General features: G+C 48.7%; 1 protein-coding gene across 2 annotated transcripts in view; it reads right to left on the bottom strand.

The window, feature by feature from the left end:
* The window catches only part of ADA (adenosine deaminase), a 34971-nt gene extending 31840 nt beyond the window's left edge, over window positions 1-3131 (bottom strand). The window contains exon 1 of one of the 2 annotated variants that reach the window (XM_072801138.1): window positions 3113-3131. The gene's annotated coding sequence lies outside the window, so the exon portion shown is untranslated. Of the gene's footprint in view, window positions 1-206; window positions 247-3112 lie in introns of those variants that run through there. The other variant, XM_072801135.1, reaches the window with a different exon arrangement.
* Between the last annotated feature and the right edge of the window lie 18974 nt (window positions 3132-22105).

Below are 22105 nucleotides of genomic sequence, written 5' to 3' on the forward strand. Positions count from 1 at the left end.
ATCACGTGCCCCATTGAGCTGGGGGAGAGCCTGGGAAATGTAGTCCAACAGCACACCTGGGAAGGTGAGAAGACTACAGCTGTGGGTGAGTGTTAGCAGTCTCGGCTGGAGTGGGAATACATCTTCCTCCAGGTAGGCCTTCTCCTCCCCTTCCCATAAGAGTTGTCATCAACTGTGTGTCAGAGAATCCTGTAACCTCATCTAACCTTAACAGCCAGGTGGAGAATCTCCGAAGGCAGGACAAGGTCAACTTATCCTGGATCCCCAGCCCTAACCCAGGGCCTCGTAGAAAGTAGGAACTCACTACCTGTTGGCGGAGTGATAGAATGTGAGTGATAGAATGGAAGTCATTGTTCTCTAGCTCCTGAGATATATGGGATGCCCTTGCCTGAGTGTGACCTTGTGTCCAGACCTGTGCATGACCTTTTGTCCAGCTCTGTGGAGGGATCAGGCTGCCTTGGATTAAGGAAGGGCAAGATAACGCCTAAGGAAAGAATTTTAAGATGTAGGCAAAATCCCTCCCTACCTCACACACTCATACCAAACTTGTGTCACAATGATAACTACTGTTTAGTGAGCACCTATTTTGTGCTGGTCACTTATTCACATGCAGATGCCTTCATCTAGAGATTCCCTCCTCCCCCAGTGGCCCGATGATGTAGGTTCTGTGATTAGCCCCATTCACTAGTGAAGAAATCAAGGCTCAAGGTGATAATAGGTGGGGGTGCCTGGGTAGTTTGGTTGGGTGTCTGCCTTCGGCTCAGGTCATGATCACAGGGTCTTGGGATGGAGCCACACGTCAAGCTCCTGGCTTGGCGGGGAGCCTGCTTCTCCCTCTCCCCACTGCTCATGCTCTCTCTCTCCCAACCCTTCTCAAATCAATAAATAAAAATGAAATCTTTAAAAAAAAAAGTGGTAAGAGGTGAAGCTGGAATTTGAGTGTGAAGATGTTAGATGCAGAGCCTGTGCTCTTGACTTCTGTTAGTATTCAAGAGAAAGCAGGATAGATTGGACAACAGCCAGGCCTGGGGGAAGAGCCCGGGACAGGCAGGCGGGAGCCCTGGGTTCATATCCCGCTCGACTGCTGGCTCTGTGTGACTGAGGATGGGCCACCTCACTTGTTTAACATGTAGTTCCCTAGGCTGGCTCTGTGCCAGGCATGAAGGATATGCTGAAAAAAAAAAAATCCATTCTCCCAATGCAGCAGAGGAGCTAGCACTATCAATTTGATAATGGTATGACAAGGGTCATTAAGTATTTCTTCTCCTTGGCTCTATTTTCTTCTGTGAAACTTTAAGCAAGGAGTTGGAAAGTCAAGGGTTGCAAACTCAAAGACTGACAGAGCAAGCATGGAATGCAGACAGACTGGAGTCTTGGCTCTACCACTTCCAGCTCTGTGACTTGGGGCCAGTCTTCTCTGGGCCTCAAATTCCTCATCTGTTGAGTGGAGATAACACATAATACATACCGAGCTCATAGGATAATGCATGGACATCCCTAATTCATAGGATAACCTACATAGATACCTAACTCCTAGGATAACCCATAGAATACCTAGTTTGTAGGAAAACCCATATACAAATCTAGCTCATAGGCAACCTATATACATACCGAACTCATAGGATATCATGAGCTAACATATATGTACACAAGCCTAGCTCATGGGATAGTACATAGACATGCCTAGCTCATGCGAGAGCAGGGGAAGGACCATGCCACGAGACAGCAGATGTCCCATATGAATGCTACCATGCTGAAGTATGGATCCAGTGGCACCGGATGCCCCACTTATTCAAGAAAATCCAGAAACCACAATTTTAATGTTTAAAATGTGTTCAGACAGATGGTGATTATACTTATCATGATGAGCACTGAGTGATTTATAGAATTGTCAAATCAATATGTTGTATCCCTAAACCTAATATAACATTGCAGGACAAGGGATCCCTGGGTGGCGCAGCGGTTTGGCGCCTGCCTTTGGCCCAGGGCGCGATCCTGGAGACCCGGGATCGAATCCCACATCAGGCTCCCGGTGCATGGAGCCTGCTTCTCCCTCTGCCTGTGACTCTGCCTCTCTCTCTCTCTGTGACTATCATTAAAAAAAAAAAAAAAAAAAAAATCTCCTAATTTTAAAAACTTTGTATGAGCTAAGAAAAACATCAATGGACTAGATTTTGCTCCTGGCTCTGTGGACTTCATAACAACCAAAGTCTCTGCTTATTCTGACCTCTGAATAGGAAAGAGGGCAAGGGAGGTGTTGTCCCCAACTCAAATTTAAACAGACAGAATTAAGATCCATTGCACAGGACAGAAAAATTCTTTAAAAAAAAGAGAGATTCTATTTATTTATTCATGAGAGACACAGAGAGAGGCAGAGATATAGGCAGAGGGAGAAGCAGGCTCCCTCTGGGGAGCCTGATGTGGGACTCGATCTCAGGACCCCAGGATCATGCCCTGAGCCAAAGGCAGATGCTCAACCACTCAGCCACCCAGGCGCCCCAGGATAGAAAATTCTAAAACAGTAGCCAAAACAAGAATGAAGTTCATTTCTGTCATGTAAAAGAAGTCCAAAGGTAGGCAGTGCAGGCTGCTATGGCAACTCGGTGAAGATGGCTCCTTCCATCTCTCTGCTCTGCCATCCCTGGCATGTGGCCTTTATCCTCATTGCCCAGCATGGCTGCTGGAGCACTGGCCATCACATCTGCAGCCCAGAGAGCGGAGAGGAGGAAGAGCTCTCTTCCTTCAAAGATAATTCCTGATTTCCTCGCAACATTCCCACTCCTAGAGTCAAATGGCCACACCTGAGTGAAAAGGAGACTGAGAAATACCCGTAGCTGGGAGGCAAGGTAGCTAACTAGAAAGCGAGCTCTGGTTACTCAAGAAGAGGGTGGTAGAAATTGGGAGGCAACGAGCCGTTGGCGCCACAACGCAGCATCTGATGCGTCAGGAGGTATGTGGAGAGGCGAGGGCTGTGGCCAGGCGGCCAGGCCCTGCTGTCCACTTCCCCTCTCCCGCCCCCGCCTCTTTGAGGCTCTCACTGACCAACAGAAGGAAATAGGAGAACAAGACTGAAGGAGACCAGCCGAGTATAACCACGAGAGCAGCAACTTACCAAGGGCCGGTGCTAGTCCAGGCCTGGTGCAGAGCCCGTGCGAACGTGACCTCAGATGAGCATCTGCCGGGCTCTCTCGTGGGTGAGCCTCCAGCCATGGTGGGGACGTGCCAGCCGGGCAGGGAGACCTGGAAGTCCCCTGGGATCACCACCCCCCGCCTTTCTGCTTCCAGTCCTGTCCCTCACCCCGGTCTTTGGAGGTTCCTGGTGTCTCTCAGCCCTGAGCCTTCCTGACGATCTTCAATTGTCTCGTGTCCCGATGGCTCCCCGCCACCCACCCAACAAAGAGTCAGGTTTCAGCTTTCTGAGTTTCTTCAGTCAGCCCCCACTCACCATCTGTTCCAGCTTCTAGAATTTGGTCGACGCCTCTCATCTGCTGTTAGCTCCTCACGTGGTCTCTTTCTCCCAGTGGATAGGTGTGCATTAAAAAAAAATGCTTTTATGTCATTTTATTCAAATTTCAGAGAACAACAGAGGTAAAGAAATGTGTTTAGTCTACCAGGTTTAGCTAGCAGCCTCCAGCCTGCATTCTTGACCAGGGACACCCTCAGCACGTGGGGTGATCCCCCACCCCACCAGCCCAGGCACGTTCCTCTCCCACCTCCATAGCCCAGACCTGCTCGTCAAGGGCAGGCACCTTGGCTCCCTTTACTTTGCACTTAGACAGGACTGGGCAGCCGATGGCAGGTGGTTAGAAGTCCCCGATGCGGCTCATTCCTAAGAAGTCAGGTGTGGGCTTTAACAGGTTAAAATCCCAAGGTAGGGATGAGAGCCAGTCATTTTCTGAATTGGAATATCAGAATAAATGTCCCTCTGGAGGAATAGTCTCACTGTGTTTACAATGGATTCCAAAGTCAATGTTCAAAGGGTAGGCCACATAGAGTCACACTTGTCCTCATAAGCCCTCAGGCAGGTGCTCCTTGCACACACACACACTGCCGCTCGGTGAGTCTGACGCAGCCAGCATTCACTCTCGAGTTTTCTCCCGGTATCTTGGTTAAGTACCTGCAGGAGATCCTGGTTTGGGTTGAGAAGCCATGTTATGTGACAATATGGGACCCTGGGATCCCCCTCAGTGGATCGTGATGTTCGTGACACTTATAAGAGAACAGGCACATGGTCCCCAAGAACTAAGGCGACCAACCATCCCAGTTTGGTGGGAATGAGGGATTTCCTGGGACACAGGACAATTCCAGGGCAGACTGGATGGTTGGCCACCCCTCGAGAACGCCTGTAATACAGATTTACTCCTCACACTCTCTCCTGAGCATACACTTGTTGCACATGGAGCTGAAAATGCTTATTCTCTGCTCTTTACCACCGTACCCCAGGCAGAGAGTAGGGCGGTTCAGAGAGTAGGCTCCGGAACCAGGATGCTGGGATCCAAACCCCAGCTCCAACACTCACCAGCTTTGAAGCAAGTCATTTCACCTCCCTCTGTCTCAGATTCCTCAGCTATAAAATGGGAACAATAATAATAATGAGTTCTCCTTCACAACATTATTGTAAGGATGAAATGAGTAAATAGATATAAAGCACTTGGAATGTATATAGCCCACAACCTCTTATCTCAAACCCTGATGTCTCAGGGTGCTCACATGCTTTGGAGTTTGGGAAGTTTTTGGGTTTTAAGAAGCACATACCAGGGATGCCTGGCTGATTCAGTTAGTGGACCCTTTGTCCCTTGATCTCAGGGTTGTAAATTCAAGCTCCATGTTAGGGTAGAGATTACTTAACAATAACAGAAAGAAGAAAGAAAGAAAGAAAAAGAAAGAAAGAAAGAAAGAAAGAAAGAAAGAAAGAAAGAAAGAAAGAAAGAAAGAAAGAAAAGAAAGAAAGAAAAGAAAGAAAGGAGAAAGAAAGAAAACACCGTATGTCATATAACACATCAGTGGGGTCTGGGGTAGCATCCCATAGTTATAAACACATTAATACTTCTGCAGAAAATAACGTGAATATTTATCTGTTCAGGGTAGGCTTTTTCCACCAAATGATTTTAGTGCTAACCTTATTTTGTTCAGAATTTCTTGGATTCAGAAGTGTGCGGAAGGGATTGTAGACATGTGTACAGGTTTGCTGTGTCATTGTTTAATGCACATCTAGTCTAAGTGCCACATAATTGCCCCTTAAGGACAACTCAGGCTTTTGTGCCCAAGGTCCCCGTGGGTTCATGAAGCTTCCTAGTAGGGCCTTTGCACCAGCAGCTCTGAGGGGACACTCTCTTTCCTTCTTTCTCTACTCAGACCCTCAAATGTAGTCATTTCTTTCTATTCCTGTCAATATGCTGATGGTGGGTGGTGGTGGCAGTGGGGTGGTTGGTGGTCAGTGGTAGTTGTTGTTGGGGGGCGTGGAGGTGTTTGTTGGTGGTGGTGGTTGGCAGTTGGGGTATTTGGTGACTGATGGTGTTTGGTGGTGGGGTATTTGGTGATTGGTGGTGGTTGGTAGTGTATTTGGTGGTCGGTGGTGGTTGGCGGTGGGGTATTTGGTGGTTGGGGTGGTGGATGCAAAATCAAGTCTCCAAGCACCTTTCCTGGTCTGAGCTGGGGAGCCAGCTGGGCCCCAGTGGCCAGCGTCAGGGTTAGGGGTGGAGGGTGGTCATAAGCTGTGGAGAAGTGATGAACAAGCTGAGCTTCTGGCAAAGCTGCCATGGGTTCTAGGCAGTGGCCTGGTCTGGGCAGGTGAGAGAGTAAAGCCAAAGGATTCCTAACAGCCTCTGGGCATCCACAAACACCTCCACAGCAGATGCTACTTTACTTACAGAAAAGTGTCAGAGGGGACTCTGGGAAGGTCCCTGGGTGGGATATGTTTTGGGCACTCCAGAAATGCATGCCTGGCAGGTGCTCGAGGTACTAGGGAGTTGCAGTGGCTGCAAGGGGGCAGGCGAAGCTCCCCAGCATAGCCACTGGGAGAGGGCTCACCTGGAATGTCCCTGCACACTTCACAGAGCACCCTCCCCACCCTCCTGACGGTGACATTCCTGGCACAACAACCTTGACATGGGATTGTTTTGCAAATCATTTCTTCCTGGATTTGATTGTCTGGAAAGGAAAACTGGCTTCTGCTTCTTTGCAGTGGAGCTTTGGCAACCAAGGGCATGGGCCCTTGAGGGGGCGGGGGACAGAGAGAGAGAAAGGGAGGATTAGAGTCAGGCCTCCACACCGGACGCAGGTCTACCCCTTGGGGAAAGCACCTGATTTCACCTGCTGAACATTTCTAAGCCTTCTGCAAACTGGAATCATAGAGCAATCATGGTTCCCTCGTCTTTTCACCCCCTCCACCATCTGGGGTTCCCCTTCCTCTCTTGGGCACTTAGCTCTCCTTTTACCCCAAAAGTGCCCTAGACTTTGAACCTCTCCCTCTTCTCACTTCCTAATCAAACCTCCTCTCTGCTCAGAAGTGAGAAAGATCTTGAGAAAGAACCCTGGAGTAGGAGCTGGGAGACTTCAGGCCAAGTTCAGCTCTGCCCCCTAATACACAGTGAATTTGAGGTGGTTCCCTGTCTTCCGTGTGCCTCAATTTCCCTGTTTACTGAGTTAGGCAGATTGAGGTCAGGGATCAGGTGAGCTGGAAAATCCAGGCTGGGCTACAGGGGGTAGTAGCTGCAAAATTCCAGCTCATGGTTGTCGCATGGGAAAGTGAACCCCATTTCTGACTTTTCTGAAGAAGCTGCATTAGTCAGAAGAAGCTGCTGTAACGAGCAGCCCCAAAGTGCAAAGCTTTAATACTGCAAAGGTTTATATCCTGGTACTGTGGTCCAATGTGGGCCAGCTGTGGAAGGGCCCCACTCCTTTTATGTGATGGCTCTGTCCCCTCCTCAGGCCTGGGAGTCCTCCTCAGCACCCCCCTCCCCAGATCTTCTGTATCTGGTCAGCAGACAGGGAAGAGAGTGAGCAGGACCCGGGGGGTGGGCGGCAGGATTGGGGACCAGGCAGGAAGTGGTGCATATTACTTCCCCCCACAATCCGGTGACTGGACTATTGCCACGTGGTCCCAACTAACTGCAAGGGAGGCCATGTGCCGGGAAGAACGGGGCACAGGTTGGGTGACAGCTAGCCAGTTTCTGCTACAAGCTGGACACCTGGATTCTATGCAAAACCTTCTCATCTTTAAATGTTAGCAAATGATTCCAACTTGTAAAAGGAATCGTGCGGAATAAAGAAAATCTTCTTAGAAGCCAGAGAGCCTGCACGGTGTCGGTCTGTGACCTGTGGGTGGGGCGGCCTCCTCTTAGCTGCCTGGGCCGTGATTCCACACTGGTGAGGCAGCGGCCTTCGCCTGGTTGTGCGCTCACACCCTCCTGCCACAAACGCCTGCTGCACTCCTACTCCACGCTGGGCCCCACTATCGGGAGGGAGGACGTGAGAACAAGGCAAAAAAAAAAAAAAAAAAAAAAAAGCAACAACATTCCTTCCCTGGAGGAGCTCACAGCTGTTTTTATCTCTGGGTAGAAAATAGCATTCGATTTTAAAGACTAAATGTTAGAGTTATTTGCCATAGTGCTACATTTTAGCAGAGGAGCATTCCTTAATGGAAAAGAATGATTCCCAGAGGGGGAGATGCTAGGCCCGAGGACTGCCAGGGAGAGCAGGGGCGCGGTCAGCGGCCCTGGCCGCGGAGTCCCCTCATCATTCTGCAGCTTGGGGCGGGATGGGGGGGGCAGGGGGCACTCAGGCAAGCGATTCGTCCTGCTGAACCTCAGCCTTCACCTCTGCAAAATAGGGGTAATACCATCTATCTTACAAGGCTGTGAAGAAAGAGGAGGAGGAGGTAGAAATGCCGAGCATGGTATATGGAACACTCTGGGTACACGCTCTGTGGTCCCAGTGGCCACTGGGGTGACTCGGGTGACTACTCCGGGGCAGGTGTTGTGTCAGCAACACCTTAATTGCCAACTAGCATGTACAGCATGTGACCCCAGGGCAGGCCCCGGGCTGAGTGCTGGGGACATGTGTGGGGAGGTCTGGCCCTGCTGCCTTCCCATCTCTGTGGGTGTGAGCCAGGCCCTCACCTGACCTGTGATGGAGGTGAGCCAGCCCTCGCCCTCCAAGCAAGAGGCGGGGGGAGGAATGTTTCTGATCCCAGAGTCACTTGACTGTAACAAGCAGGTTGATCATTTTGGTTGACATCAGCAGGGCAGCATCAGGTCTAGCGTAGGGAGGACCACTGGGCTGGGGGTGGGGGTGGGGGGTGAGATGGTGGGGAGGAGGAAAAGCCTCCCGCTTAGGCCTCACCTCACAAAAATAATGCCGCCACTTGCTGCTGCAGCTCCAGGGCCAGAGCACGTCCGCTCAGCAAACATGATCGACAGTCCCCTCACCCCGTGAGGAGGTACGGCCATAAAGCCCATTTTACAGAGGAGCACATCGAGGTGCAGAATGGCGAGGCTAACTTGCTCCAGGCCACGCGGCTGCTAAGGAGTGGTCAGGAAGTTCAATCCCAGGTCCACACTCTTATCTCAGCCCTCACAACAGTGCCTGGGAGGGAGAAGTCTGTTGAGGGGCTCAGAGGACCTCCTCTCTGGGTTCCTGATCAGCTATTCAGGATGGAGGAAGAGAAGCAGGCCAGCTAGGGCTCTGAAGGCATCTGGCAGGAAGTGTACTCCTCTGTCTGAGGTCTGCAGTTCATCTGGGAAGCTGGGGTCACTCCCTCCCTCCCTTGCTCCCTCCTTCCTTCCATCTGTCCTTCCTTCCAGGTTGATTCCCAGCTCTGGCGTTACTATCTGGGTGATGCTGGCAGGTGGTCACTTCAGCCTTCGGGGCCTGTGATTTTACTGTGTACCAGGCGCTGCTCAAAGTCTACTAAGGGCTCAGTGAGCTTTAGACGGACTTGGCCTCCAGCCTCCTGGGCCAGCTAACCTCCTGGGAGGCTCTGGAGGCCTCCTAGAAGCTGCGATGCTGCAGAAGAGGGAGACAAGACCAGCTGCATGCAGTTCACTGAGGTGGGTAGGGTGGGGATTTCGTGCTGGCGGAGGGGTGGGGTGGGAGGGAGGGATTTCCCAGGCTTACTGTAAAACTCACAAAGCTTAACTCTAGAGCCCCTCACTTCCCGAGTGTCTTCCTGTGACCTGGGAGGGGCCCAGCAAGACACAGGATCACATGCTACCCTAGAGTTGGCCACAGTAGGCTGTTTTGCTGCAGTTAGGCCTTCTCTGCCTCCTCCCTGTCACATTTCCTGTGACCTCGGATATTGCTGGAGCTGCTGTGGCACTCGGGGGAATCTAGCGAAGGGGAAGTTGTCACGGCATATGATGTCAATGAGGGTTGAAAACAAAACTCAAAACACCAAGGCAAACAGGATGTTGGCAACAAACTGGTTGGTGGGTGGCATCAGTTCAAATACTTTTTAAGTTTAGTAATCAAGGAAAACATGAAGAATCCTGAAGTCCTCTATGTTAAGCCCTGGACCTTGATTGAAGTTTTTCTAAATTTGACAACAATTCTAAAACTTTTGATGCTACCAATAATGAGTTGTGAAGTTGAAAGAAACCTTTTGAAACTACTGACAAAGGGGGGGCTTGGATAAGACATATCCACCTCCCTTTTGATCAACTGTGCTAGAGAAAATGAAGATAAAGAAAATGAGGGATCCCTGGGTGGCGCAGTGGTTTGGCGCCTGCCTTTGGCCCAGGGCACGATCCTGGAGACCCGGGATCGAATCCCACGTCGGGCTCCCAGTGCATGGAGCCTGCTTCTCCCTCTGCCTGTGTCTCTGCCTCTCTCTCTGTGTGACTATCATAAATAAATAAAAATTCAAAAAAAAAAAAAAAAGAAAATGACATTACTAAATCAATGTCAAGTGAAGAGGTTATCCTGAAAGCAGATGACCAAATGTAGGAATAAAAGTATTCTGAAGCGTATCAGGTGGCCAATATAAATCTTACATTCTTTTTCTGGACATTTCTGTATAGTGTTTATCACCTTTTTAAATGTTATGGTTTTGTTTCTCATTCTAAATATTCACATGTTTATCTGGTTGTGCGTTCTTTTTTTTTTTTTTTCTCAAAGAGAGTTTCTCAGCTTTCTAAGTTTTAGACCCACAAGACCTGGATGCAATTCTATGGAGAGGATGTGGCATGTGCAAAGGCCCAGTGGTAGTGGGGTAGAAACATGGCTATGTTTGAGGAATAGAAGCACAGAGAGGACAGAGGAGAGGGTGAGAGGGTATTGCCCATGAACCTGACGAGAACTCTCACTGGCTGTGTGGCCAAATAGGGGAAGGAATCTTGGGATCCTTATCCAGAAAGATCAAGGCCAAAGAAAGGACCTCCTAAGTCTTTCTTCAAACCTCCTACCCGTGTAGGAATCCTCTCCTTGCTGCCCGCTGATGCTGGCTCTGCATACCTCCTGGGAGGCAGAGCTTATCTCCTCCCCCAAATCCTATGCTATCAGAAGACAAAACTCTGACTATGGGAAGTTCTTCGGTCAAGCTGACCACTAACCATCTTCAGTTCTCCCTTGGGTCCTCATCTTCCCTCGGGCCCAGAAATAACTGGTTGCTACCTACTTCTGCCCGTCTCATTATAGCTCTGCAGACACTTGAGGGCAGGGTTCAGGTGCTGTTCTTAATCAGGATAACGTGGCTTCCTTCAAAGATTTCTCTTATAACTTGACTTCCAAAGTCTTCCTTATTCATTATCTCAGTGATTTCTTAACCACTCATACATAGATGATGGTGATGATGGATAGCCAACAAGAGTTGAGTGCTTAGCTGTGTATAGGCTCTGTGCTGGGTGTCGTCTATGCTTCATCATTAAAGCAATCCTACAAAATAGGTACAATTATGAAGCCCACCTCACATACAAGGAAACCAAGGTTCAAAGAGACTAAATAAGCAGCCGAGATTACAGAGCATACAGGTGGTATAATCGGACTCTGTGATTTTAGAGCTCATGCTTTGAACCACCACATTAAATGAGTGGAATTAGGAGGCTCCAGTCTGTGCAGATGAGAATTCTCCTTCAAGATTGTCACATTGGGGCACCTGGGTGGCTCAGTCGGTGAAGCATCTGCCTTCAGCTCAGGTCATAATCTTGAGGTCCTGGGATCCAGCCCTGCATCAGGCTCCCTGCTCAGCTGGAGTCTGCTTCTTCCTCTCCCTCTGCCCCTTCACCGACTCGTGCCCTCTCTCTCTCTAACAAATAAATAAAATCTTAAGAAAAAAAGACTGTAATATAGACATCCTAAATTTCTAGTGTGACTGACCTGTCCAGTGGATTGTGGGTAGACTTATCTTATAATTGTATGAGCCAAGCCTTAAAATCAATCTCCCTCCTCCACCTTCCTCTCTCTATATATACACACCTACATAAACGCACACATAGACACACACCCACATGCACACATACACACACATACCTTCTATTGGTCCTGTCTCCACACTTCCAGTCTGTATGTGTCTTAACAGGCACCTAAGATCATCAGGTCCTATCAGCATACTATTATCAATAAACTGGACCAATGTGATCCATGTGGGATGGCGAGATGATCATGCAGAGCTGGAGAACTGACCTGTTGAAGGAAGGTGGTGATAGTGAGCTACTGTCCCTGCCAGGAACATCAAACTGATGTAGGAAAAACATTGGGGTTCAGAGCTGACGGCTAAGAAAGGTTTCTTGAGCTGTTTTCGGGGCAAACAGGTGGTTTTATTAGAGCACAGGGACGGAACCCATGGGCAGAGAGAGCTGCACCGGTCATGAGGAGTGGCCCATTATGTACTCTCAAGTTGGGAGCAGGTAAGGGATAGAGTAAGTCTCTAAGGAATTTTGGAAGCCAGGTTTCCAGGACTTTAAGGGGCTTAGCTATCGTTAGGGAAATGTCATTTATTACTGTTTAAAAAACATGAGTCCTGAGACCCTTCAGATACATATCAGTGGGTCAAATGCTTGGGGGATGATTGCTAACGGGTATCTTGGGGAGTTTAGAGATAAAGGAAGCAAAGGATTAACTTTGAGGCAGCTGAGTCCCCAGGGGAAGGTTACTCTGCCTGTTTCAAGGACTTGTCAATGGTCTGTACAAAGTAAGGAAATTTAATTTTTTAGTTTTTTCTTTGGCCTTTGCTTCTCACATCAAAACTACTCTGGTGTGGGAGTATTATTCCGCTAACCGCGGGACATGGGGCAAGCATGAGACTCGCTTCCCTTCTCTGGGTCTCCATTTTCTCTGTTAGAATGAGAGAGCTGGGTTAGATGACCTTCCAAGACCTTGTGATTCCTTCTAATCCTGAACTGGTGTGAATGACCAGACCGCTCTGTCCTGCAGGCTGTGGGATCTTGACAGCCCGTCAACTTCTCTGAGGTTTTCTTCCATGAGAGATCCAGCCGGTAACCTACCTCTTAGTCTGCTGTGCAGCTAAAATGCAGCAGAGAGGAGGCGTAAGCACCGTGATTAAGGGCACTGGCATGGGATCCCTGGGTGGCTCAGCGGTTTAGCACCTGCCTTCAGCCCGAGGCGTGATCCTGGAGTCCCGGGGTCAAGTCCCACATCAGGCTCCCTGCATGGAGCCTGCTTCTTCTTTATGTCTCTGTCCCTCTGTCTCATGAATAAATAAATAAAATCTTTAAAAAAAAAAATAAGGGCACTGGTGCTAGCAGGTGGCCGGACCACCACCTGGCTTTGGGGATACCTTGACCAATTCACTTCACCTCCCTCAGTCTGTGTCCTCATCTGCTAAATGAAGACCAATGTCCCTACCTTGAAGGGCTTCGCCAAACTAGATCCTGATTATTAAGTGCCTATCCCATCTTAGCTACCTGAGGAGTTTCTAGACCTCCTTTCTCCCTGAATTCATATGGTCACAATCTTTCAAAGCTTCGTGTCTTCACATATCAAGTGGGAATAAGGAACCCTACCCGGTACAGAGCTAGTAACCTCACCATATTGCTTTAATTTCCTGAAAGTTACCTACTAGACAAACAGGAATGAAAGGATTCTGTAGGGCAGCCAGTGAGTCTAGGGGAAGGACACACACTCCATTCTCTTAAGCACTGATCAGGGGGTCATGGTGGTAGGGGCAAAAGAACAGAGGGGAGCCCCCAAAAACTAATTATCTGGGGCCTCTGGCACCCTGTTGTTTCCTGGGTTCCCTTCTGGGAGGAGAGAATTTAAGTTTGTGGCAAAGGGAGACTCACTATAGGAAAGGCGCCGGGGCTGGTAGTGCCCTGCAGCCTGCCCCAGGCCCTCCTGGCTCAGGAAGGGGAGGGAGATCCACTCAGCAGACACCCGACCCCATGGACGCCCCTCCCAGCCTCAGCTAGGACCTGTCAGAGGCCAGGCTGCAGCTGGTGGCAATGAGCTCAGAGCAGGGTCTGCGGAACCTACCCAGGTGCAGCCTAGGGCCAAGTGGGACCAGCCTGGTTGTGTTCCCTCCTTCCCTGCCCTACCCCTCCTGATGGTCAGGGAGCTAAGCACTGCCCTCAGCCCATTATAACAACAACCATTTGCACCTGCTCTGCCCTGCATGCTGCCCCAAACAGGCACCGCCCTGACCCCATGGGATCCTCTAATGGCCTGCAAGGGAGGAGACTGGCAGATGGCCACCTTCATTTTATAGTCGGGGAGAACAAGGCCCAAAGCAGGGCCAGTTTATGTATTTGCCTCGTCCAGCAGACCAATAGCAACTTGAAGAGAAGGACTAGATCTCCATCACTGGGTCATTCATCCCAGGCAGATGAAACAGCAGATGCAAAGGTCCTGAGGCGAGAATGCACCTGATATGTTGGAGAACTATCTTGGCCAGTGAGCAGAGTAGTGCGAAGAGCCACAGATGAGTTGAAGAAGTGGGCCTTAGCCAGATCACATGAGGCCTTGCAGACCATGAAAACAAGTTCTGGCTTTTATTCTAGTTGCCGAGGAATTCACTGGACGGTGCCCACTCTGAGAGTAGATACTGAGAAGACAATAGCCAGGAAGGCAATAAATAGCCTCCTGTTCCGGCCTCCAATGTAGGAGGCAGACAGTCCTCGAGAGGGTGACCGCACTCCGAAGGGGGGCTCACAGGGGCTGCAGGAGCACAGAGGGGGTGCTGCCCCAGCCAGGGAGCCGGGGAGTACTTTCTGGGGGCAGTTTCTGCTGAGACTCAGGGCTGAACCAGAGTCAGCCAGCTGGAAAGAGAATTACAGGAAGGGACCAGAAGTGGCACTGCAGGCAGAGGGAGGAGCAAGTGCCAAGGACACCCACCCAACACCCCAAGCCTGAAGAAGACAGGAAGCGGGGAGGAGGACTAAGGGGTGGGGGTGGGGGTGAGGACCTTAAGGAGTTTAGTGTGGCTAGCCGGTAAGAAGCAGCCAGGGGCTGTCTGGGGGGCGGCGGGGACGGAGCCGGCAGTGGCAGGGGGCTGCTTCTCTCACTGTACTGTGAACTGTTCTCTATGCCCATCAGCTTTTTCCTGCCGGGGCTCTAAGGGCTGCCTCCGATCCTTCCTCTGCACGTCCTGTTGCATAGTAACCAGTCCTTAAATGCTGGGCATTTGGGTTCTTTCTAGTTTTCTCCTGTTATAAACAATGCTGGGGGGAAAATAAATAAATAAAAACACCAATGCTGAAATGGGGCGCCTGGCTGAGTCAGGTGGCCAACTCTTGGTTTCAGCTCAGGGCATGATCTCAGGGTCCTGGGATGGAGTTCAGTGGGGAGTCTGTGTGAGGATTCTCTCTTACTCCCTCTGCTCCCTTGCACACACGCATGCTCTCTCAAATAAATCTTTAAAAAAAAAATGCTGTGATGAACATCTTGTCCATATATTTTAGGGCACATGTATAATTATCTCCATACAGTAAAGATGAGAAGTCTTGGGGGCTGCCCAGTAGACTGGTTTGAGCTGGATCTGTTTGCCAAACCAGTCTCAGGGTTTCTCAGGCAGCACTTTGATGGGTGTCTCCTTGAAGGGCCCTGGACAGGGAGATGCTTCGAGAAGACTTGAGAGAGTGATAAAGAGCCCTGACCATGACTGACCACTCACTGTCCAGGCCAGATAAAAGGCAGGGAGGAGCCCCCGATCCTGGCCCCACATTTCCTGCTGCTGTACGTTTGTCTGTCCAGCTGGCCTGGTGCACCAGCTCCTGGCCTCTCCCAAGGAGGCAACAAAAGTACTCCAGGTGCAGATCTTAAAAGTTGGGGTACCAGATGTGGGGTTCACACCCTTCACTCTTCAGGGAAAAGCTCGGAGGTCCTGAGTTCCCTCATTTGTAAGTCTACCCACTAGGAGTAAGGTTTGTGGTGAGACTGTGTCTTAGCCTCTCCTACCTGCTCCGATGCGGGTTCTCCTTCGCCCGATGTGTAGGAGTCCTTCAGCTAATTGTTCTGTATGTAGCTGTAGACCCAGCGTCCACGGGAGGAAGAGAGTTCAGAATCTTCTATGTTGCCATCTCGAACCAGAACTACAACAAAAGTACTTCACACTGAGCATGCATCTGGGTTCAAATCACGGTCATATCACTAATGAGCTGAGTGACCCTAGACCAATTACTCAAACTCTCTGAACCTCAGTGTCCTCATATGTATAATAGAGAAAATAACCTAACAGGGTTGTCCTGGAAGTTAAGTGCCATTAAAGATTTTTTTTAAATTTTTTTTATTTATTTATGATAGTCACACACACAGAGAGAGAGAGAGAGAGAGAGAGAGGCAGAGACACAGGTAGAGGGAGAAGCAGGCTCCATGCACCGGGAGCCCGACGTGGGATTCGATCCCGGGTCTCCAGGATCGCGCCCTGGGCCAAAGGCAGGCGCCAAACCGCTGCGCCACCCAGGGATCCCCGTTAAGTGCCATTAACAAGTACCTGGCTCGCAGTGAATGACAGCGTATATTCCCATTGTCATCTTGGGTCTCTAGCCTTTTTGAAAAACCTGCAACAGTTCTATAGAGAGAAAATTCACATGCCTTACAATGTTCTCATTTAAAGTGTAGTTCAATGGTTTTTCATATATTTATTGCAGTCACTTTTGGAACTTTTTCATCATCTCCAAGAGAAAAATTTTACCCATTGGTAGTCATCCCTAGGCCCCTGCCCATCTCTCTCCCCGAGCAGCCCTAGGCAATCCTAGTTTACTTTCTGTTTTTATGTATTTGCCTATTCCAGACATTTCAAATAAATGGAATCATACAAAGAGAATCTTACAAAGTCTATTGTGCCTGGCTTCTTTTACTTAACCGAGGTTTCCATGGTTCATCCATGTTGTAGCATGAATCCATACTTCATTCCTTGGTATTGTTGGACAATATTCCATTGTATGAATAATGCTGCTGTGAACATTTATGCATGGACATGTTTTCATTTCTCTTGGGTATAGGCCTAGGAGTAGGAATTGCTGGGTCATATGATAACTCTATTTTTAACCTTTTGGGGGAACTGCCAGACTATTTTCCAAAGCAGCTGCATCATCTCACATTCCCACTGGCAGTGCATGAAGGTTGCAATTTCTCCATATCTTTACCAGCACTTGTTATTGTTTTTTTTTTTTTTTATAGCCATCCTAGCAGGTATGTAGTGGGATCTCATTGGGGTTTGGGTGTGCATTTCCCTGATGGCTCATGTCTCCATCTTTTTCAATGGAATCCACTTTGTTTCTAGAGACGGATAAATCCTGGGACACCCCTTTCCCAATATGGAAACACTAACTTTTCCCCAAAAAGGAAAAAGAATCTTATATGGAAAAAGTGTCCATTATTACTTCATAACATACTTTAATCTGGCTCTTCCATAAATGGATATTTCCCTGTTTGGGCACATTGGATAGTTTCCAATTTTCTTCTGTTATCTCCAATAGTTTTAAAGACGTTGTCACATGGGAAGTGTTCATGATAAGTAAACAAAAGCAGAATAAAAAAATACTCAATTTAGTCATCTTATCTTAGCTGAAAACAATGTACGTTTGTTAATTCATCCAAATGTGTTTTGACCAACATGCTGAGTTCCAAGCCCTGAGCCAGCTGACTGATGGACAAAGCCCAGAAAGGAGCAGTAAAGATGCAGATACTACTTGTGTGGGGGTGGCGGGGCCCTGAGTAATACATTCCCCACACTTCCCCACCTCTTTTTCCAAACTCTCTTGGCTGTTGTTATGGTCCCCTTGTGATGAGAAAACTGAGAGTAAGAAGAAAAAATTACTGATCTGAGGATGACGGGAATATTTCTTGAGCCAGATATCCTGCAAAGCTATTGTTTTACGGACTCTCCATGCAACTTGGGAGGTTGATAATACAGTAGCTATTATTATGACACTTACCATGTGTCTGGTGCTGTTCTACCAATGAGATGACATGTTACACAGGTAATTGTCCCCATGTTATACAGGAGGAAGCCAAGGCAAGGCAGGGAGGTGCCCTTCCGCTTTGGTGGTCTGTCTTTACCCACACATGTGCAGAGCGGCACACAAACTCATGTTCACACTCAGATCTGTATCAGCATCCTTGGACACACCCAGAAGCGTATGTGCCACACCCAGACTCACATGCGTGCTCTCCTGCAGGACTGCTCATATCTGCAGGCATGCACAGGGCACGTGCATCCACGTGAGCTCCATGCATATATATATCCATGTGCATAGAGGCTGTATACATTTGGACTCATATCTAAGAGTGGGAAAATGGGTACAGATAAAGCAGCCAAAGTCCAACTCCTGCCTCCTCCCTGCACCCTCAAAGCACCTTCTGGTGCTGGTGGGTGTGTACAGCACAGCACTGAGTGAGGTGTAGACAGATGTCTATAGGTTCAAAGAGCAGAGATGACTTTGCACTAGAAACCAAGGGTCACCCACTAACTTCTAGATGAGACTACAGCAACTAGAAGGCCTTATCTGCTGGGGGGCTGCAGGGCCTGACCTGAGAGCCCACATACAGTGTGCCCAACCCTGTACCAGGAGCTCCAAGGGCTGCACAAAAGAAGGCATGATCCAGGTCCTCCAGGGGTACCCAAGGGTTCGAGAGAACAAGATTCACACCTAGGGGTGGCTTCACATAGTGGTCAATGGCAAGCATTCTAGTGACAGACTGCCTGGCTTAGAAATCTTGATTCTATCATTTACTCGCTGTGTGACCTGGGCAAGTTAGTTAACTGATGGGTGCCTCAGTCTTCCCATCTATAAAATGGGGGAAATTCTAATGCTTACCCCTTAGGATTGTTGCCTAACAAGTACTACATAAGTACATATTTGCAAAATAAGCCGTTTGGGGCAAAGGGGGTTTAGGGATGAAGGACAGGCACTGAGTAGAAATTCCTCAGGATCCTGGCCCTGGGTCCTACTGGCTGGGTAACCATGGACAAGTCACACAACCTCTCTGAACTTTAGTTTCTCATTTGTAAACGTTGCACAAATCGTTGTTGATCACTAAACAAATATTTATTGAGGCCCTACTATGTGCCACACCCAGGGCTAGGCACAGAGAATATAGAAGTGAGCAAGCCAGACTGTCCCTGCCTGCAGGGAGCCTTCAGAGTTGGAGGGAGGATAAAGTAAAAACGTCCAGTGCATAGTAGGTGCCCACTATCCCTTCTTTTCTCCCTTGTCTACCATTGTGAAGACAATGTATCAACAGTGTAGAGAGTTTGGAGAATACAGAGGATGGGGGGACCTATCACCCAGAATCTATTCACCCCCAACAAAACTACTAATTTCATTTTTGCTAATCAAGCCAGTACACAGCTTGCCTCATACTGAGACACTTTAAAAACCATTTGGATTAATCAATCCATTGCGTTTGTGATCAGCAGAAAACAGTAATTCCTCTGCAGCATATTTGATGGAAAGAAACACAAGCAATCATGGCCAGCCCTCGGCACACAGACGCCTTTCCCTTCTTGGGATCTGTAACATTTCCATCTCATGGAAAATGAAATTGAGGCTTAGGTCAAGTCACTTGCCAAATGTCACACAGAAATGTGAAGAGCCAGCTTCAGAACCTAGAGATCTTTGGCCTACATTGTCTCGGGCTGTGGGATGCAGCCAGGGATGGACAGTAGGGCTTTGGTCATGGTGAGCGGGCTGCCTTTCCACTTGCTGAAGTTCGGGGTTTGGAGAGTCTTTGTGGGCCAGACCTAAGAACACAGGATAATTGTCAGGCTCTTAAATGGTCTTGGGGGTCTCTTCTGAGCTCAGAAACCTCTCCCTCTTACCTCTTTGGGAGCTTAGGGGCCTGCTTAGCCAGGGTCCAGCACTGGACATGTTTGTGATATCTGGTTCCCTCTAGTGGGCAAAGAGCACAAACCTCTGGATCCCCCAGGGACCTGGGATCCGCTTCCACCTTCACCCTCCAGCCCCAGCCTTGCCGGGTGGAAGTCAGCTACCCTTGCTTCTGCTAATGGTGGTTGGCACACAAGTGCTTACCGTGCGCAGGCACTCTGACACCTAATCTCATGTAATTCCTGCAATAACTCTCTCAAAGTAGGAATCATTACTACCAATCATAAATAATCTGAGACTTGGAAAATGACTTACAAGGGCACACAGCTGGTAGGCGGCAGAGTCAGGAGGTGAGCCCTTGGTGCTCATAGGAGAGAGCATCGTCAAGGAAGTTCTTCTTCTTCTTCTTCTTCTTCTTCTTCTTCTTCTTCTTCTTCTTCTTCTTCTTCTTCCTTCTCCTTCTCCTTTCTTCTTCTTCTATCATTTATTTATTTGAGAGAGAGAGAGAGAGAGCACAGGAGCAAGGGGGAGGAGCAGAAGGAGAGGAAGAAGCAGATACCCTGCTGAGCAGAGAGCCCCACGAGGGACTCTATCTAGGACCCTGAGATCATGACCTGAGCTGAAGGCAGATGCTCAACAGACTGAGCCACCTAGGTGCCCCCAAGGAAGTCTTCCTGTACCGGGCAACAGCCCTGTGTGGTTGCACACGAAGTGTGTGTGTGTGTGTGTGTGTGTGATGGGGGCAATTCACACTCCCCCACAAGACCTTTGTGGGGAAAGGTGGGAGCCCAGGTGAGGCATGGGGTCATAGAGGTGTGAAGGTCCCAGGCATGGTGGCTTGTCACCCCTGCCGTGAAGTGAGGTGGCCATACCTCAGGACAGGAAATAGAAGTGGTTGGCTGGGCAGTGGTGCACCTGTGAACAGCCAGCTGCTCCTCTGTCTCCTTTACTAGCCTCTAGGCCACCCTTTTCTCCTTCCTCCAGGAGTAAAAACCAACAGTCCCCCAACACCCCGCAGCTACCTTTAACTTAGCACTTGCTGTGCGCCACCCCCCCCCCCCTTGAAGCTCCTTCATGTCCCATCACTTGATTATTCCTCCAGGAAACCCGGGATCAGAGGAATGGCTGATGATTTCCATTTTACACATAGAGGGTAGACATCCCAGAGAGCTGATTGCTGACCAGGTCACACAGCAGTAAATGGTTAGAAGTGAGATCAAACCAGGCTCCAGGGGCCCGTCCTCCTCTCCTGGCCCAAGCTGCGGTGACGAAACTCAGTGCTGCCAGCAGAGGGAGGCATGCCCTCAAACACAAGCCCCACTTCCCAGAATCCTGGCCAACAGAATGCTCCAGGCAGCAGCAGCCCCACTGCAGCCACTCCTGATTCTGGAACACCTGGTTCAGGTGGGGCCCAGGGAGCACAGGGATGTGTTGGAGGAAGAGCAAACAGCCCTCAAACGAGGCCGGCCCAAGGTTCACAGAAAAGGAAACACAATGGCTTTTAACGTATAAAAAGATTGAGCTCACTTCTTATCACTGAAACCTGAGTTAAATCTGAGTTAAATCCACAGCAAGCAGGCCCTTCTGATCTATCAAGTCAGCAGTTGTGCAGGTGACGGCATGGCCAAACACGCCCTCACACTTTGCCGATGGGATTTATTTATTTATTTATTTTTATTTATTTTTATTTTTATTTATTTATTTATTTTTTGCCGATGGGATTTAAACTTGGTTTAACGCGTTACAGTAGGTGACTTGATAGATCTATCAAAACTGCAAATTTGCATGCATCCGAACAGGAATGCATGATACACGGCTACACGGACTTGTACTCGACCTGTGTTATTCAGTATGGTGGCCACCAGTCACACTGAGGTCTCAGTGTGTTGAGTCTGGATTGAGATGTGCTCTAAGTATAAAAATACACACCAGATGTTGTTAGTGTGAAAAGGCAAAATAACTCTTTCATAGCTTTTTTTATATTGATGCTGTATTGAAATGATATTTTTGATAGGCTGGGTTAAATAATTTTTCAAGTTAATTATACTTGATTTTTTTTTTCTTATGCTTTTTACTTTTAAAATGTGCTAGAAAATTTTAAGTCACACAGGTGGTCTACATTTGTGGCTCGATTTTTTTTTTGTAGTGAAATACATATAACATCAAAGTTCTCATTGAAACCATTTCTAACAGTACAGCTTAGTGGCATCAAGCACATTCACACTTTTGTGCAACCGTTACCACCATCCACATCCAGAACTTTTTCATCATCCTGTGCAGAAACTCTGTCCCATTAAACAACAACTCCCCATTCCCTCCTCCTCCCAGGTCCCGGAAGCCACCTTTCTGTCTCCGCCTCCGTAAATCTGACTGCTTTCGGTGAGTGAAACATGCAGTATTTGTCTTTTTTTTTTTTTTTTGTATTTGTCCTTTTGAGTCTGGCTCATTTCACCCAGCATAATGTCTTCATGGTTCATGGTGCAGCGGGTGTCAGAATTTCCTTCTAAGGCAGAGCGATATTCCATTGTATTTATGTACCACATTTTTTAAAAAAGATTTTATTTGTTTATTCATGAAAGACATAAAGAGAGAGAGGGGCAGAGACGTAGGCAGAGGGAGAAGCAGGCTCCCTGCAGAAAGCCCACTGTGGGACTCGATCCCAGGACCCCGGGATCACGACCTGAGCCAAAGGCTGACACTCAACCACTGAGCCACCCAGGTGCCCTACGTACCACGTTTTATCTATTCATCAGTTGATGGACCTTTGGGTTGCTTCCACCTTTTGGCTGTTGTCAATAATGCTGTGATGAACGTTTATGTACAAATATCTAGTTGAGCCCCTGTTTTCAATTCCTTTTTTCTAAAGACTATTTATTTATTTA

This window comes from Canis lupus, chromosome 26 (assembly GCF_048164855.1).
Source record: "Canis lupus baileyi chromosome 26, mCanLup2.hap1, whole genome shotgun sequence".
In the NCBI taxonomy this organism is placed as follows: Eukaryota; Metazoa; Chordata; class Mammalia; order Carnivora; family Canidae; genus Canis; species Canis lupus.